A 19,650-nucleotide genomic window follows, 5' to 3' on the forward strand; every position below is an offset into this window, starting at 1 on the left:
GTCATCGATATAGACAATGACGAAGTCTAGATAGGGGTTGAAAATATCATTCATAATTTTTTGGAATTCTGAAGGGGCATTTTTCAAACCAAAAGGCATAACATTCCATTCATATTGCCCAAATGGAACATTAAAAGCAGTCCTATAAGTATGCTCTTTAAATATTTGAATCTGCCAATATCCAGATTTTAAATCAAATTTTGAAAATATATTGGCGTCATATAATCTAGACAATAAATCTCTTTTATTAGGAATAGGATATCTAACCCACTTTAAATATTTATTCAAGGGCTTATAATTTATGACTAATCTAGGAACACCACGTTCCTTTTCAGCTGCGTTATTAACATAAAAGGCTGTACATGACCAAGGAGATTTTGAGGGTTTTATCAAACCCTTTGATAGATACCTATCAATCTCTTTTTTGTAAAATTCTACTAATTCTGCGTTCATCTGACAAGGTCTAGATTTAGTAGAAATATTATTCTCAGAGAAATTGTCTTCATATGGAAGAGTGACAATATGCTTTTTTCGATTCCAAAAAGCACTAGGATGCTCAGCACAAATATCAATAGCAATCTGTTCGGAAATCAATTTGATTTTTTTCTGTACTTTAGTAGAATTTAAAGTATCAAATATATTCATACTAAACAATTCTAATTGTAAAGAATCAACATGTTTTTGCTTCATATTAATTAAAGTATTAATATCTCTAGTTACTGGATCTGTAACAAAAGTATAACTAATCTCTTTATCCTTATAAGTAGCAGTAAAACCTTTCGAGTCAATGCTGGTAAAAGGATAAATAGCGTTAATAAACGGTGTTCCAAGTATAATTGGAGGGTATAACTAATTTTTAACCAAGAAAAAGAAGTGAGGAATACAAACTTTATTCTGACAAATACCCGTATTAGGCAATTTATACTTTATATCTAAAGCATGTCCGGATGCAGATCTAACCATATGAGTAGTTTTTTGAAAATATTTCGTAGGTATTAAACCTTCTTGAATGCAGCTAACATCTGCTCCACTATCAATCATGGCAATGTTTGTAATAGAAAAACTATTATCAATGAGAATAGTACATTTAATATACCATTTGTGAGCAGTAATAATTTGCATCATTCCTAAAAACATATCATGTTTAGGATTAAAACTAATAGGTTTTTCTTCAATATCATTTTCAAAAATACCTTTATTTTTATCATTAGATTTCTCAGCTGGAGAATTGATTTTCTCAATCTGAGTAATCCTATAATCACAAATCATTTGATTTTGTTTAAGAGATTTAATCTCTCGTTTCAAGTTTTCAACTTCAATTTTTAAATCATCGAAAGAAGAATTTCTTGCAGGAGTTGCATTTTTATTTAAAAGACGGTTATTAACCTCCAGTAAAGAATAAGGCGGGGAATATTCAAATTCTTTTTCAAAAGGTTTTGCAAATTTAGAACTTGAATTAGAACTTGAACTAGCAGCCAAATTAATAATTTTTTCACGAAGTTTTTCATCAGTAACTTCTATTAAAAGTTCTATTACATTATCAGATGTAATAGTTTTCATGTTTAGATTTTCAAATTGTGATTGTAATTTATAAAATTCATCATCACAAGTACATGTATCACCTTTGCAAGTTGTACAAGTATTATCAATATTTTTATCACTATTAGACAAATCAAGTAAATCAATTTCAGCTTCGGATTCTGACTCAGAATAATAATCCGATTCTGATCCAGAAGTGTATAACAAACCATAAACCTTATCACGTAACTCATCGTCTAGTCCTAAGGTTTTCAGCTTTTGAAGCTTACAATTCGGAGCTATATGGCCAAATTTTCCACACTTATAACACTTAATGTCAGCTAGGTCTCTCTTAGACCTATTTTTGGTAAATCTAGTAGCCTTATGATGGGCTTTCTTAGCTTCTCGTTCTTCTTTGGATCTATATCTAGATCTCTTCCTCCTATAAGGACTGTCTTGGTTGGGGTATCTATGATACTTATGTTTCTTCTTCCTATGAGTAGAAGTTTCGGGTAAACCGAACTGGGTGCAAAAGTCCCCTAACTGGTTTCTTTCTTTAAGCTTATCCATCTTAAGCTGTCTGGACAATCTTAATTCATTGCACAGGTTTAACCCTTCCTGTGTGCAAATTCCTATTAATTTACCATAGGTATAGTCTGCGTAAGGAATTTCTCCATAACTACCTCTTAAAACCTTTCTAACTCTTTCGGCAAATAAAGAGGGAAGGCCATCTATGAACTTAGCTTTCCAATGTTCAAACTTATTTTCTGGTAGTTCCATCACTCTACTCATAAAGGTGTCTTTATACCACCTAAACTCACTTAAAGTCTTACATCTAAGGCTATTAAGGAGGGTACGGACAGTCTCATTTTGGTTGGTAAATCTACCATTGAAGTGTTCTAATATAGTAAGAATAAGAGTGTAAACAGCATCTTCTCTATTTGCTACTAGAGCCATGCCTAAGTTATCAATTCCATCCTCAGTGGCTTTGGCATTAATAACCATTGCCCTTTCATCGACAGTCAAATAATTGTCCCACCAGCCACGAAGTTGGCCAGTAAAACCTGCAACAATCATTCTGCAAATATTCCTATCTGTATTCTTCACACTTTTACAGATAGTTGCATACATAAGCATTTTATGTACTAGAATAGTTAACTGCCTATCAGTCAAACCATCAAGATTCCATTCGTAAATTTCGGAACCACTGTAAGATGTATTAGTCTGATTCCAATCACGTTCCTCTATTAAAACATCTTGAGGAGTAGGACGATTGTAATAATAAGTCTGCATTCTAGGTTTATCAGCATATCTGCTATCTGCAAACTTATTATTCTTCTTGGGGTAACTTCTGAGTTTATTAAACTCTGACAAAACATCCTTTTTATAGTCAAAAGTAGAATCTAATTTATCAGTAAAATCATTTGATAAATCAATGGATTTGATATTCAAACCGGATAACTTTTTATCAAGAAGTTCTTCTAAGTCACCAAAAGATTTAAATTTAAAATCCTGAATATCAGGGGGTCTTTGAATATGAGTAAGAACAATTTGAGGTTCTGATTTGCTTCCAGAAGAAGAGGCAATATCAGTCAAAGTCTTTTTAGTATTCATATCCTTAACCAAGACTGTTAAATCATCAAGTTTTTTATTAAGAAAACTAACGTTTTCACCCAAAACTTTAACATATAAACTCAAATAATTATTTTGAGAAATTAGTTTATTAATTTCTGTGATGCTGACTGCGGCAACATCTTCATCAATAAATTTTTGAAATGCAGTAAAAGTAATACCTGTATTATTAGGTAAAACAAAAGATGATTAAGGAGGGTAAATCGCTTTAGTAATATTGCAATTCCCGTCTTTATAAGATCTTTCCAAAACTTTTATAAAAAGTGGTAAATATGTGGTTATAAACCAAGGAACAAAATACATAATTTGATTATGTAAAGCACAAGTTTCATAAAATTCTTGGAAAATATTATTTAAATCCTCTTTACTATAAGTATCAAAAAACCAAGTTTTAAACTGGTTCCATTTATCAGAGAAAAATTCTTTTTGAATATAACCTCTAGCCTGTGACCCTGGACTAAAATCAATTTATTTGTCTTGGGGTTAATCTTAACCCTTTCGACTGGCTTATCACCTACTTTAGTAGAAATTGTGTGTAAAGATGCAGCACGATTTCTAGCTGGTCCATAGACTGGCTCAACAGGAGAAATGTGTTGAATATCAGGCAACAGTCTACGACTAGTAAAGGAATGTCTATTATAACTAGAACTAATAGTAGGCAACAGTCTATTATTAGAAAATGACTGTCTACTATAAGTGGAACTATTATCGTCAAACTGAATGCAAACCCTACCATCCGGATTTTGAGTAATATGAGAATACTCAGTATTACTGACATCATCAGTTATCTGACTGGGGGATATAACCGAATCCAAAGTCCATGTGGTTGGAAAATTAATTTCTTCCCACTTAATAGGTCTCCTCGTGGTGACCTTAGACTTTGCAAAATTCGTTTCCACTAGAATAGTCTGATTAGATGTATCATATAATTTACATCTGGGGTTTAACGTAGATAGTAATTTAAAATAAATTCTATACGATAAACATATCAATTCAGAACCAGTCGCATAATTATAACCATGCGTTTTCACGTTTAATGTTAATGCATCAAGTATATTAACATCAGATAAAGATAATTGCAAATTGGTTTCTATTGAATCTACTGTCGCCTATGGCCCAGTATATTTTAATACTCAAGATTTGCGGCAATATTATTGGTGGAGGAGAATGAAAAAGGATATAGTTGCCTATGTAGCTCGGTGCCTAAATTGTCGGCAGGTAAAGAGTGAGCATCAGAGACCTGGTGGTTTACTTCAGAGGTTAGATATTCCTGAGTGGAAGTGGGAGCGTATCACTATGGATTTTGTTGTTGGACTCCCACGAACTCAAAGGAAGTTTGATGCAGTTTGGGTTATTGTGGACAGGCTGACTAAGTCAGCGCATTTCATTCATGTGGCAGTTACCTATTCCTCGGAGCGGTTGGCAGAGATTTACATTCGTGAGATCGTCCGTCTTCACGGTGTGCCCGTGTCTATCATTTCTGATCGAGGTACGCAGTTTACCTCGCACTTTTGGAGGGCAGTACAACGTGAGTTAGGTACGCGGGTTGAGTTGAGCACAGCATTCCATCCTCAGACGGACGGACAGTCCGAGTGTACTATTCAGATCTTGGAGGATATGCTTCGCGCCTGTGTTATTGACTTTGGACATTCTTGGGATCACTTTTTGCCGTTAGCGTAGTTTTCCTACAATAACAGCTACCGGTCGAACATTCAGATGGCTCCCTATGAGGCATTATATGGTAGACGGTGTAGGTCGCCAGTTGGGTGGTTTGAAACGGGGGAGGCTCGGTTATTGGGTAAAGATTTAGTTCAGGAGGCCTTGGACAAGGTCAAAATTATACAGGATCGACTTCGCACAGCTCAGTCTAGGCAAAAGAGTTATACCGACCGTAGAGTTCGTGATGTTGCATTCATGGTCAGAGAGAGAGTGTTACATCGGGTATCACCCATGAAGGGTGTAATGAGGTTCGGAAATAAGGGCAAGTTAAGCCCTAGGTATATCGGACCTTTTGAGATTCTGGAGAGAGTGGGAGAGGTGGCTTACAGGCTTTCGTTGCCACCTAGTTTAGCAACTGTTCATCCGCTATTCCATGTGTCCATGCTTCAAAAGTATCACGGCGATCCGTCCCATGTTTTAGATTTCAGCTCTGTCCAGTTGGACAAGGATTTGACTTACGAGGAGGAGCCGGTGGCAATTCTAGCCCGGCAAGTTTGCCAGTTGAGATCAAAGAGTTACCCTTCAGTTCGAGTGCAATGGAGAGGTCAACCTATTGAGGCAGATACTTGGGAGTCCGAGTCCGATATACGGAGTAGATATCCCTACCTTTTCACCAGCCTAGGTACTTTTTTATGTCCTTTCGAGGACGAACGGTTATTTTAGAGGTGGAGAATGTGATTACCCAAAAGGTCATCTTATGTCTTAGAACTCGAATCTGAGCTCTTAAGCCTTACAAATCTCATTTTTACCCTTCTCGATTTACGTGCACAGTCCGGGCAGGTTTTCAGAAAGCTTTTATGTTGAAAACTAATAAAAATAAAAAATTTTGCCTTAAAAATTAATTTTTGTTGACTTCGGTCAATATTTTTGGTAAATAGGCCCGGATCTATGCTTTGACGATCCCGGTAGGTCCGTATCGAATTATGGGACCTGGGCGTATGCCCGGAATTGAATTCGGAGGTCCCTAGCTTGAGTTATGAATTTTTGATGAAAATTAAAAGTTTAAAAATTATTTGTTTTTAAGAATTGATTGATATTTGGCATTGTTAGTATCGGATCCGTATTTTGGTTTCGGAGCCCGGTACATGTTCATTATGATATTTAAGACTTGTCTGTGAAATTTGGTGAGAAACGGAGTTAATTTGACGTGATTCGGATGTCCAGATGAGAAGATATGAATTTTAAAGTGTTCTTGATAATTTCATTTGATTTGGTGCTAAATTCGTAGTTCTAAGTGTTATTTTGGCGATTTGATCATGCGAGCAAGTTCATATGATATTTTTAGACTTGTGTGCATGTTTGGTTTGGAGCCCCGAGGGTCGGATGAGTTTCGGATATCGCAATTGCGATCAGAAACCTAGGCTAGCAGTTCTCGCATTTGCGAGGTTACCTTCGCAATTGCGAAGGGAGTCTTGGAAGGGCGTTCGCAAATGCGAACATCTACTCACATTTGCGAGGTTCAGTGGTCGCAAATGCGACACTTTCCTCGCATTTGCGAAGGCAACGGGATTGTGAAAGGCATCACAATTGCGATTGTTCCTTCGCATTTGCGAAGCTCAGGTCGCAATTGCGACACCTGCAGCTGAGTAAAAGGGGCTTAGACGGGATTTTTCATTCATTCTTTATATTTTCAAAACCCTAAACCTTAAGAGGTGATTTTCCAAAAATAAAATCTTCCCCAAATCATAGGCAAGTGATTCCTAACTCTTTTCTTTAAATCTTTTACATCTTATAATAAGATTTCAATCTAGAATCAAGAATTTTTATGGTGAAATTAGGATTTTTTGGGTAGAACTTAGGAATTTCAAAATTTAAGGATTTGGACCTCAATTGGAGGTCGGATTCCAAAACTAATTACATATTCGGGCTCGGGGGTGAATGGGTAAAAGAATTTTGGTCCGAACCTCGAGTTTTGACCAAGGGGGGCCGGTGTCGATTTTTTGACTTTTTTGAGGAAAATTTGGAAAAATTTAACTTACGCAATATAATTGATTCCTTTAGCAATATTTGATATTAATGAGTCATTTTTTAATAGTTACGAGTGGTTTGGGAGTGAATTCCAAAGGAAAAGATGTGATTGAGAATTAAGTGACCTTCGGAGCGAGGTAAGTGTTGTGTCTAACCCTGACTTGAGGGAATTAGGAATCTTAGATTACTTGCTAAGTGAAATTCATGTGAGCGGCGTATATGTGAGGTGACGAGTACTTATGCGCTGCCAATTTACCTGTTTTTCATGTTTTTCAGTTTTTCTTATATTGTCTCATTCCTATGCTTAATTGCTATGTGTTACACTAGTGTTGTTCAATTTATCATTCTTATCATGTTTACGAATTTTCTGGTGATAATTGAGTTTTTATTTTAAAGTTGAGATTGATGTTATGGAACCAAATGTTGAAGTAAGGTTTGTACTTATTATTCTATCTCCATGTTGTTATTTATACATTGCATTATGGTAAGGGAGAGTGTTAATGCACGAAGGGTGATGTCGTGCCATATTGTGAGTGTTAATGCACGAAGGGTGATGTTGTGCCATATTGTGAGTGTAAAAGCACGAAGGGTGATGTCGTGCCATGATATGAGAGTTAATGCACGAAGGATGATGCCGTGCCATTTCTATTAATTTTATGGTGAGATTGAGAGTAAAAGCACGAAGGGTGATGCCGTACATTTTTCCTTACTGTATTCACTATTCCTGTTGATTCCTGGTATATTGACTGCTCCGGTGATCATTCAGTTGTAGTTCTTTATCTTGCATTCCCCTTAGTATGTTCTCCTCCCGACATTTCCTGTTTAGTTCTTCATTTCTGTGATTTGTATATACACTGTTAAATGGTACATGTTGATTTGTAGGTGCCTTGACTTAGCCTCGTCACTACTTCGTCGGGGTTAGGCTCGACACTTACCAGTACATGGGGTCGGTTGTACTGATATTGCACTCTGCACTTTCTGTGTAAACTTTGATACCGATTCAGGTTGATCGAGATTTTGCTGTTGGTCCGCTGTCCGGAGACTCAAGGTAGATCTGTCGGCGTTCACAGACCTTGAATTACCCATCTACTTTTTATGTCACTGTTGTTTTCTTTCATTCAGACAGTTGTATTTCTTTCAGACTATTACTTGGAGTAAATTCTAGGATGCTCGTGAATTGTGACTCCAGATCCGGGTGGTAGTAATTAATACAGTTTTATAAAATTCCGCACCTCTTATATTTCATCTTAGTTAATTATTATTATTTACTGAATGGAAATAAAAAATTAGTTTAATGATTCTCTAACGTTGGCTTGCCTAGCAAGTGAAATGTTAGGCGCCATCACGGTCCCGTCGGTGGAAAATTTCGGGTCGTGACAATAATATATGTTAATATATATAAAACGTATATATATAAAATATACATTGAATTAATACATATAAAATATAAAAAATATATACATAAAAAATACATCTTCAATTAAGATGACACTTAGACATGTGAATATACATAAAAAAAATATATCTTAAATTTAATTAAGATGGCATATAAAAAATACATCCTGAATTAAAATGGCACTTGACATATAAAATATATTTGAAATATACATTAAAATACATCTTAAAATAAGATGACACTTCACAAATAAATATACAAAAATTATATACATAAAAATACATTTTGAATTAAAGTGATACTTGATATATAAAGTATAAAAGACGTATAAAGCAATACATCTTGAATTTAGGTGGAATTCACATATGCATCAGATTTTTAAAAATGGAGTGAAGAAGATGAATGATGAAAAGGGAGAATGGAGATTGACAAAAAAAGTACTTCCTGTGATTAGTGAGTCAGTTAACTTATTAAATATTGAGCTTAAATTTTATAATATACCAATAATAAAAAAAAATATTATTTTTTGAATAAATAATAAATGATGTTATTTTTAAAATAATATTTAAAAAAATATCGCGTGTTAAAAACGCATTGATGAATTCAGAAACGGAGAATGCTTCGGAATTTTAGTGATGATCTTTTTGGACCAACCATGAAAAAGTATAATTACAATTCTTTTATCTAGCATTAACTCGAATCATGTGTCTTAATGATAAGAAATTATGTCAACATCAATGCCATGCTGCTTTTGCTATTTAGGTAGCTAATATTAAAAGGGTGGATAGTCCCAACTCAGTGATTATTTTCTTAAGAGAAGATTTTGAGATCAACTAAGTAATACTATTAATTTACTACGGTAAAATAATATTGAAATAAAAATGTATATTAACTAGTACTATAATTTAGAGACAACAATCAGTATTAAAATATAATTTTTGTATTCATTTAGGTGGTGTAAACTCTAAGGGGTCATTTGGTTGCCGGTTAGAGTTATGCATGTATTAGCTATACATGTATTAGTTATGTAGGAATAAATAATGCAGGGACTAGTTATGCATGTATTAGTTATACATGGATAAGTTATGCAAGGTTGAGTTATGTTGGGATTAGTTATGCGGGGATTAGTTATGCGGTAGTTATATAAGGATTAGTAATATAAATGTAATATGAGTGTTATTTATTATTAGCTTACTTTATTTTTTTAAAATTGTTAGAATAGTTTAAATATATATTTTTAAACAAAAAAAATACAAGTTTGAATAAAGGGTATTCTTGTCATTTTGTGTTTTAATATAAGTATTACTAATACGTGTATAAGTTATTCCACCTTCTACCCTCCATAAATAATACATAGATTTCCTCATAACTTATACATGTATTAGTTATGCGGAAAAGAAAAATATAAACCAAACATTGTATTAGCAATGCTACATTTTATGTGAAAAAGAGAAAAACACAACCAAACATTATATAACTTATGCTAGCTTCTATATTGAGATTATTTTTTTCCCTTCTTTTAATCAAACAATGTATAAAATTATCCTAATTTTAATACATGAATAACTTCTCTCTAACCGGCTACCAAACTACCCCAAGTGCAAGTAACATTTTTTTTTTGGTTAACTGAGTACTTACATATATATAAACATTCAAAAAATTACATCATTATATGGGAGGCAATTAACATTAATCGATAATATGCACATGTTAGGCACCCATACATTGACACCTGAAATTGCAGTTCTTGAAAGTCATTAGTCGTTATCTAATATCTTCCTCTATTTTCTCTTTTCAAACTCTGACAGCAGGAAAATCCAAAAAATTGTAAACATCAATCACGGTGTTCTTAAAGTAAGGCAAATCACAAATATGCCAAAATTTCTTTCTTTTCTTCTGTTTTTCTTGCTTTCTGATTTAAAAATCCACCTTTGATCGGACTTGACGGGGAATTTGCATATATACTCATTGGGCTACCATTGAATTTATACTTGCATTGTATAAAATTTTGTAAAGTGTACTCGTTCAAGTCTGAAGTAGTTCAATATTTTCAATGCAACTTTAGAAATCAAATCTAAAGTTCTCCTATCTTTCAACTGCAACTTCAGAAATTCAAATTTGGTAGTTTAATTTTTCAATACAACTTCAGATTCAAAATCTGAAGTTTTGAAACATAAACTTGTTTTCGAATTTCAACAATCCAACACACGATTCAACACCCAAATCTACTCCAAATGAGCTCAAATTTGAAACATAACTTTCAAATATCATAAAGGACAAATCTCAATCATCAAATTGTTAAAACAACAACAAATTTAACAAATTTATTTTACAACTAAAAAGAAGAAAGACCCTAAACACAAAGAAAACAGCAATGAAGAAGTAGAGGATATATATATATATATATATATATATATATATATATATATATATATATATATATATATATATATATATCTAAAGTTACTAAAAAAAATGAGTATCAGTTAAATTTTTTTTAAAGATAGATATAAATTCAATCAGTGATGCAAAAATGGGCGCAACATGAAAATTTTACGATTTGGATACACAGAGTCAACTTCAATTAAGGGAAGTATTTGTTTACCCGAAAAATGGATAGAGTTGAATTTGTGCGTAGTTCTAAGGATATGTGATATAGCCTGATACAAATCGTAGGGATAAATAACAATATCAAATAAGGATTGCAAAAGAATGCAAAAATAAACAAGGTTGGAGAGAAAATAATTTTTAGGACTAAGCACAATAAATCAACTAATGAAGCTTAGAAGAATAATCCTTGGATATAAGAGAATATGGTGCTTGAATTACAATGTAAGTCAAAAAATCGCCCTCTACAGAAATGTAGCCATCCTCTTTATAGTGGAGGATCCTATTTTAGATATAATTAAAAATACATAGTGGAGACTCCATGATAAATCAGTTTTTCCCTTATTCCCGCAGAGATTCTCTCCCTTAGTGTGTTTGCAACGGCTCTTATCTGTGGGCTCGAGCTCGATCGGCCTCGGTGCCGGTCGGTAGTGCTTTTAGAGCTCGATACGGACTCGGGATCAGGTGATGATTCGTACTCGGTCCCGGTTGGCCTCTGCCCCTTAAGCTAGAAATCATCTCATCATAGTTCGATCCGAACCTGAGCTCGATAATGACTTCAAACTCGGTGTTTGACCTATACCTGGAATTCAAAGCTTGTTTGTATCATTTTCGGAACTCATATCGATATTACGAAGTCTTTCTTCGATCCATTATATTTCGACCTTAATCAATCGTACGAAGGCCGAAATCTACTTCGACCGTATATAGATAGTCCCCTCGTTTCTCGGAAAGGATGTGGTGAGAAACGATATGATTCCTCAATGGCTCGATTGGATTATAAGCTGACGTTCACATTGGGCTCGATCATGACGCACGTGATAGTTGTCCCGTCGATTTAGTTTTCCAAGTCATTTAATGTATGTCAGACGGTAGTCGGCCACCGCTGATATTGAATCGTCGTTGCTTTAATCTATAAATAGCTCTTCCTTTTACCATTTATCACTTTTACATCTTCAATCTTCCAAATTTCCCAAGTTCTTTTTCGTACCCTCTGATTCTATTCGCAAATTTGTGATTCCTCTTTGCAAAAGCCCTTCTTCAAAATTATCAAATCTTTGTCACTTTCTTCTATTCTTGACCTTTAAATTCGAAAATGGCGAAAACATCACAAACCATTCCTCAAAAAGAGAAAGCTTCATTTTAACAGTCTGCCGCCGTCGAAACACCGGTAGAGTCACGGCCTGAGAAGTACGTTCCAGGGTCGTGTGTTCTTACCCTAATTTTAAGGTCAATAAAGGCTCGTCGATTCCCGGTCGATGTGAGCCAGCATCTAGGTACATGTGCTCGATAACCGAGAGGCATCTCAAATAGCTAGAAAAAAATTCTGACGAAGATATCACCACTTACGTGAAAGGGTTTTTAAGTGTGTATACTTACCCTTTCACGTTAGGTCCCATCGATTCTGTTATTATTGACTTCTGCCGTCAATACCAAATAACCCTAGGTCAGGTCCATCCTTCTTTTTGGTGGATCGTTATTTTGATTTGATACTTTGTGAACAAAATCGAAGGGATGCCGTTCACCCTAGACCATCTCATCCGATTGTACCGTCCTCGCCTTTTTTGAGGAGGGTTAATAAAACTTCAGCGTCGGGCTACTGAGGCTCTGTTCTCGAGCATTAACGAGGATAGGGATCGAGGCTGGATGGGCAAGTTCGTTCGAGTAAAGACTTTGGACCTGATTCCGACTGAAAAGATGCCTTTTCCAGAGGAGTGGAATATGAAACATAAGTGTGACTCTGCTGTTACTTCCTTATATTTCGCCCTTTTATTTCCTTTCTCACCGATATTCCTCTTTCTGTGATACAGAAGTTCCCTGGATGCCCGGTGCAATTCCTGATCTCAATAACTGGGTACGAGCTTTGGCTTCGACCTCCACATATCCGAGCGCTCATGGCGTGATTTGTCAAAGGGCCGATGGGAGGCAAAAAATCACTATGAGCCCCTTTCTTGTACCTTTTGGTAGTTCGAACGAGACGCTTTCCATATACTTTAATAAAAATTTTCATATGTAGGTGTGGGCAAAGATGCGATTTTGAGGCCCTCGTCCATCGAGGAAGAGGCTTCGGCCTCTGTCCCAAAGCCGGTGAAAGATAATAAGAGGAAAAGAGCTTCCGTTCCCGAAGATCCAAAACTGAAGAAGAGGACGGCTCATAAGCCGAACAAGAACACCATTCCTTTGACCATAGAATCAGTTATGCGTCTAAGGGATGAAGATGAAGAAGAAGAAGAAGAAGACCACCGACAAGCAGCTAGATTGATTGTGGTTCCCAAGGCTCTGCCTCGAACTGAGGATATATCGTAGAAGGCTTCGGGCGGAGTCCCCAAGCTATTAGAAATCGAAGATGTTTTCCATCGAAGCCAACGGATGGGGGATATATCTGAAGGGGCTCTCCTCGAATCTCTTCGAACCGAAGAGAATTCTCCAAGTGATTCACTTGGGGCGGTAGTAATCGAAGACTCGCCCACTTTCCCTGCTTTTTCTACAGGGGCGATTCAGGAAGACCAAGCTTTGGGGGGCCTCGAACTAGATAGGCCTCATGATGGAGAGGAGCCTTTTCATGACATGTTTACCGATGTCGAGGACGTTGCCAGTACTAGTGATGCATCGGACCTTTTTCACGGGGTGCAGCAGGCTTTGAATCAGGTAAGCCTTAAATTATTTTGTTGGTATTACTTTAATGTTTGCTTTTCTTTTCTAACTTCGTTTCTTCTTTCTTTGTAGGCCGCGGAAGTTCATCGAGAAGCATGTTCTCGGTCCCGAACGGAGATACGTCGACATGAGGCCGATCTTCAACAGGTTACTAAGGAGAGGAACTCCCTTAAACTCCTCTTAGGGCAAAGCGCAGAGGAAATAAAAGACCTCTGAGTTGAGTTAGACAAGGCTCACTAAGATCAGATCAATCTGTCCGAGCAGGTAATGATATTTCTAAAAGCCTATGGGCTCGATATCGGAATGATGGCTAATTTTTCGGTCTCACAGCTGCAGCAGAAAATTGAGATGATCGGGAAACTCCGTGAGGAGGTCGATGTGATAAAAGCGGAGTCCTTGAAGTGTAAAGAAGGTATGGACTGCTTTGCTGCAGAGAAAGAAGCTGCTCGAGCTCAATTATCAGCGGTCGAAAACCAACTTCAAAGTATGAAGGAGAAAGGCTTGGTTCAAGCAAGAAGAATTAAGGAGCTCGAGGCTCGGTTGGCCTTTGATCTTGCCAAGGCCGAATCTGACGCTGAAAAGGCAAGGGCCGATGCGGATGCACTCGTGACCGTCTATCGGGCCAATACTGAAGCTGCCCAGGTCCAAGAAAGAGAGACAGCCGAGACTGCCGATACTCGAGCACATTGGATCGCTGAACTTTCTAAGTGCCGATCTCGGAGGGAGACCCTCGAGGAGATCCATGCTCGTGGTTTTGACCTCGCTGAAGAGATAAAAAGGTCCAAAGAACTCGAAACTGATGTTGAAGCCTTGGTTTTCGATGACGATGATGATGATAATGATGATGATGATGATGATGATGGGAGTAAGAGTGGGTCCGAGAACGGGGGGAAGCCCGGTGGAGAAAAGACCGCTCCCGGAGATAGCCAAGAAACTTAGACCTTAGTTTCTATGTTGTAATCAATCATGTAAACAATCTTGTATATAAAATATCTTTTTGTTTTACCGACTTACTTCTATTTTGTTTCCTGACTTGTGAAGATTTTGTTCATGCCTTATGAATGTCTTCATAAGTATTTAGGCAATTTGATCGAATTTGGACTTCGTAGCCTATATAACCGAGTGAGCGCTTACTCAAACTTAAAATAAGGCAGCTCACAAGTTTAGTAGTCAAGTTGAGTGATTGCTCAAACTTGAGATGACGTAGCCCTTAGGCTTATTAGTTGAGTGGGTGATTCGAACTCGGAATAAGAGTAGACTGCAGGCTTAATATTCAAGTGAACGCTTCGAACTCGAAGTAATATAGCCCATAGGCTAAATGGTCTAGTGAGTGCTTGCTCGAACTTGGAATAAGAATATCCTGTAGGCTTAATATTCAAGTGAATGTTTCGAACTCTAAGTGATATAGCCCGTAGGCATAATGGTCGAGTGAGTGCTTGTTCGAAATCGGAATAAGAATAGCCCGTAGGCTTATTAGTCGAGTGAATATTTCGAACTCGAAGTAATATAGCCCATAAGAGGAATAGTCGAGTGAGTACTTGCTCGAACTCGGAATAAGAGTAGCCCGTAGGCTTGATATTCGAGTGAACGTTTCGAACTCGAAATAATATAGCCCGTAGGCATGGTCGAGTGAGTGCTTGATCGAACTCAGAATAAGAATAGCCCGTAGGCTTAATATTCAAGTGAATCTTTCGAACTCGAAGTGATATAGCTCGTAGGCATAATGGTCGAGTGAGTGCTTACTCAAACTCGGAATAAGAATAGCCCGTAGGCTTGATATTTGAGTGAACGTTTCAAACTCGAAGTAATATAGTCCGTAGGCTAAATGGTCGAGTGAGTGCTTGCTCGAACTCAATCCTGTTTGCATAATAAATCTCGAAATAGAGGAATGTTTCTTGGATATAAGATATCGGTAAAGAAGAGAACTTTCTTTGCAAGTCATTATATATGTGTTCATGTTTTGCGTCAGGGCTCGGGCCAACTACATGAGCATGGTTCGTTTTGACCATTTGGCTATTACAACTTTTCCTATTTGAACTCTGTGGTTACGAAATAACTTTCTTGCATCAGAACTTGATATATTTGAGGGCTAATGCACCCCCAGTATTCGAGGTCGATTGTAAAGAGGCCTCGGATACTGTCGAATTATTTCTAAGTATAGCACGATCATTGATTGTCTCATTAAAAATCTTGCTGAAAAACCCATTTGGGATAAGACCGGCCAAAGGGAAAAAAGAGTGCAACGCGTGCTTTCAGACCTAGGGCTTCGTATTGAAGGATCCATCCTAGCTCCTGATCGGACTCCTGCAGGGGTTAGTTTCGAAATGTAAATGAATATGGGAGGGTCATACCTTAACAGTAGTATCGTTTTAGGTGTGACACATTCCAATTGCTTTATAGTTGTTTGTCGTTTATAATACCGAGCTTGTATGATCCTTTTCCGATGTTTTCGAGAACCTGATACGGCCATTCCCAGTTCGGTCCTAGTTTTCCTTCGCTTGGATTTCGGGTACTGAGGGTGACTTTCCTTAGCACTAAGTTCCCGGGTTTAAAATGACGAAGCTTGGTTCTTCGATTATAGTATATTTTGATTCGTTGCTTTTGGGCGGCCAATTGGACGAGAGCAGCTTCTCGTTTTTCATCCGATAATTCGAGGCTAGTGTTCATAGCCTCGTTGTTTGACTCTTCTGTTGTATATCGAAACATGGCACTACGTTCCCCTACTTTGATTGGAATCAAGGCTTCGGAGCCATATACTAAAGAGAAAGGGGTTTCCCCCGTACTAGATTTTGATGTTGTTCGATATGCCCAAAGGACTTCGGGTAGGGTTTCTCTCCATTTCCCTTTAGCGTCATTCAGCCTCTTCTTTAGCTTTTGAATGATAGTTTTGTTCGTTGATTTGGCCTGTCCTACTAGGGTGATACGGTATTGATAATATCCTTTTTATTTTGTGGTATTCGAAGAATTTCGTCACTTTGCTGCCGACAAACTATTTCCCATTGTCACAGACTATTTCGGTGGGTATCCCGAATCGACATACGATATGATCCCAGATAAAGTCTATAACCTCTTTCTCTCTTACTTTCACGAATGCCTGTGCTTTAGCCTATTTAGAAAAATAGTCAGTCATAAATAAAATGAATTTAGCTTTACTTGGGGCCGACGGCAGAGGGCCAACGATATCCATTCCACATTTCATGAATGGCCATGAGGATAAGACTGAGTGAAGTTGCTCTCCGGGCTGATGGATTATTGGTGCAAACCTTTGATATTTGTCACATTTTGAACAAACTCTTTTGTATCTTTGCCCATATCGATCCAATAATATCCTGCCCTGATTATTTTTCGGACTAATGAATCGGCACCAGAGTCATTTCCACAGGTGCCCTCGTGCACCTCACGTAGGATGTAATCGGTGTCTCCTGGACCTAAGCATACTGCCAATGGTCCATCGAATGTCCTTCGGTATAGCGTTCCATCTATAGCTAATATGAATCGAGCAGCTTTGGTCCGTAGGGCCCTCAAATTTTTAAAGTCCGATGGGAGCGTTCCATTCTTTAAGTATTCAATATACTTGTTCCTCTAATCCCAGGTTAAGCTCGTAGAATTTATCTCGGCATGACCTTCTTCGATTATGGATCTCGAGAGTCAAACGACAGTCCCCGAGCTTATCTCGCCTTCCTCGACCGATGATCCCAAATTTGCAAGTGTATCAGCCTCACTGTTTTGCTCTCGTGGAATATGTTATAAATTCCATTCTTTGAAATAGTGCAAAGTGACCTGCAGTTTGTCCAAATACCTTTGCATTCTTTCTTCTCGAACTTTGAAGGTTTTGTTTACTTGATTTACCACCAGCAAAGAGTCACATTTGGCTTCAATGACTTCTGCTCCCAAGCTTTTAGCTAGCTCAATACCTGCAATCATGGCCTCATACTCGGCCTCGTTGTTAGTCAACCTGGTAGTTTTGATAGATTGCCTAATAGTGTTACCCGTGGGTGGCTTTAAAATGATGATTAGCCCGGACCCTTTCACGTTCGAAGCCCCGTCCGTAAAAAGGGTCCATACCCCCAATGACGTACCCAATTTCAATAAGAGTTCTTTTTCGACTTCGGGTACGAGGGTTGGTATGAAATCGGCCACGAAGTCTGCTAAAATTTGAGACTTGATGGCCGTACGGGTTGGTATTCGATATCGTACCCACTGAGTTCGACGGCCCATTTGGCCAATCGGCCTGATAGTTCGGGTTTATGCAAAATATTACGAAGCGGGTAAGTGGTTAATACGCATATGGGGTGATATTGAAAGTACGGTCTTAACTTTCTAGAGGCGCTTATCAATGCAAGTGCCAATTTTTCTAGGTGCGGATATCTAGTTTCTGCTTCTCATAAGGTTCGACTTATATAATAAACGGGAAATTGCGTACCTTGCTCTTCTCAAACTAGGACACCGCTTACCGCGAGTTCCAATACTGCCAAGTACAAGCAAAGTTTTTCATCTATTTTTGGAGTATGAAGTAGTGACGGGCTCGATAGATATCGTTTTAATTCCTCTAATGCATGTTGGCATTCCGGGGTCCAAGCGAAATCGTTCTTCTTTTTAAGTAGAGAGAAAAATTTGTGACTTCGATCCGACGATCTTGAAATAAATCGGCCTAAGGCTGCAATCCGTCCTGTTAGCCTCTGTACAGCTTTCACGCTGTCCACGATGGTGATGTCTTTGATGGCCTTGATTTTATCGGGGTTAATCTTGATCCCCCAATTTAACACCATGAAGCCGAAGAACTTGCCCGAACCGACCCCGAAAGCACATTTTTCGGGTTTGAGCTTCATGTTTTATTTCCTTAAAATCTCGAATGTTTCCTGCAAATGGGTCAAATGGTCCTCTGTGCGCAGGGACTTAACTAGCATGTCGTCAATATAAACTTCCATTGATTTACCTATTTGTTCCTCGAACATTTTATTTACTAGGCGTTGGTAAGTAGCTCCTGCATTTTTTAGCCCGAAGGGCATCACATTATAACAATATGTTCCATATTTGGTGACAAATGATGTCTTTTCCTGGTCTTCCGGGTTCATCTGAATTTGATTATACCCAGAATAGGCATCGAGAAAAGTAAGGATCTCGTGGCTGGCCGTGGCATCGATCATGCGATCGATGTTGGGCAGCAGTAATGAATCTTTGGGGAATGCTTTGTTCAAATCCTTATAATCTACACACATTCTATGTTTGTTCCCTTTTTCATACACTACAACTACATTGGTTAACCATTCGGGATATTTCACCTCCCTAATGGACCGTATCTTGAGAAGTTTGGTTACCTCGTCCTTTATGAACGCGTGCTTTACCTTGGACTGAGGTCTTCTCTTTTGCTTCACCGGTTTGAACCTAGGGTCCAAGCTTAGCCGATGCGTCGTTATGTCCGGTGGGATCCCTGTTATATCTAAATAGGACCAGGCAAAGCAATCAATGTTATCGATAAGAAATTGAATAAGTTTTTTCCTGAGTTCGAGGGTCAACCTTATTCCCAAGTATACCTTCCGTTCGGGCCAGTGCTCGATTAGTGTGACTTGTTCCAATTCCTCAATCGTTGATTTGGTAGCATCGGAATCATCGGGAATCATGAAGGATCGAGGGATACTTTGATCATCATCTTCGTCGATCTTCTGATTATCTGGTCGGGTTAAAGCCGATGTCTGTGATTGCTATTTGGTATCTCGTTCCCCTTTTGAGCCCAATCCCTTTACTGGCAGAGGCGAGGATATTGGATTCGCTTCCTCGACGGCAAACATTTCTCTTGCGGTCGGTTATTCTCCGTACACTGTTTTGACTCCTCTCGATGTTGGGAATTTAAGGACATGGTGTAGGGTCGAAGGTACAGCTCTCATGTTGTGGATCCATGGCCTTCCAAAAAGGGCATTGTACCTCATGTCGCCTTCGATTACGTGGAACTTCGTTTCCTGGATGGTCCCGGCCACGTTTGTCCGTAGAACTATCTCGCCTTTGCTAGCTTCACATGCCATATTGAATCCGTTTAGAACCAGGGTTACAGGTACGACCTGGTCCTGTAAACTTAGTTGTTCTACGACCTTCAATCTAATGATGTTGGCCGAGCTACCTGAATCAATTAACACATGCTTAACTTTAGTTTTATTCAT

Source organism: Nicotiana tomentosiformis, chromosome 3 (assembly GCF_000390325.3).
Source record: "Nicotiana tomentosiformis chromosome 3, ASM39032v3, whole genome shotgun sequence".
In the NCBI taxonomy this organism is placed as follows: Eukaryota; Viridiplantae; Streptophyta; class Magnoliopsida; order Solanales; family Solanaceae; genus Nicotiana; species Nicotiana tomentosiformis.